The sequence below is a fragment of the Physeter macrocephalus genome, chromosome 14 (genome assembly GCF_002837175.3).
Source record: "Physeter macrocephalus isolate SW-GA chromosome 14, ASM283717v5, whole genome shotgun sequence".
In the NCBI taxonomy this organism is placed as follows: Eukaryota; Metazoa; Chordata; class Mammalia; order Artiodactyla; family Physeteridae; genus Physeter; species Physeter macrocephalus.
The window spans coordinates 3364744-3365260 of record NC_041227.1 but is presented as its reverse complement, the minus strand read 5'-3'; positions in this window follow the sequence as shown (position 1 = coordinate 3365260).

Below are 517 nucleotides of genomic sequence, written 5' to 3'. Positions count from 1 at the left end.
TGACTTCAGACTACACTACAAAGGTACAGTAATCAAGACAATATGGTACTGGCACAAAAACAGAAATATAGATCAATGGAACAGGATAGAAAGCCCAGAGATAAACCTATGGTCAACTAATCTATGACAAAGGAGGCAAGGATATACAATGGAGAAAGGACAGTCTCTTCAATAAGTGGTGCTGGGACAACTGGACAGCTACATGTAAAATAATGAAATTGGAACACTCCCTAACACCATACACAAAAATAGACTCAAAATGGAGTAGAAACCTAAATGTGAGACTGGACACTATAAAACTCATAGAGGAAAACATAGGAAGAACACTCTGACATAAATCACAGCAAGATCTTTTTTGATCCACATCCTACAGTAATGGAAATAAAAACAAAAATAAACAAATGGGACCTAATGAAACTTAAAATCTTTTGCACAGCAAAGGAAACCATAAACAAGACGAAAAGACAACCCTCAGAATGGGAGAAAATATTTGCAAATGAATCAACGAACAAAGGAT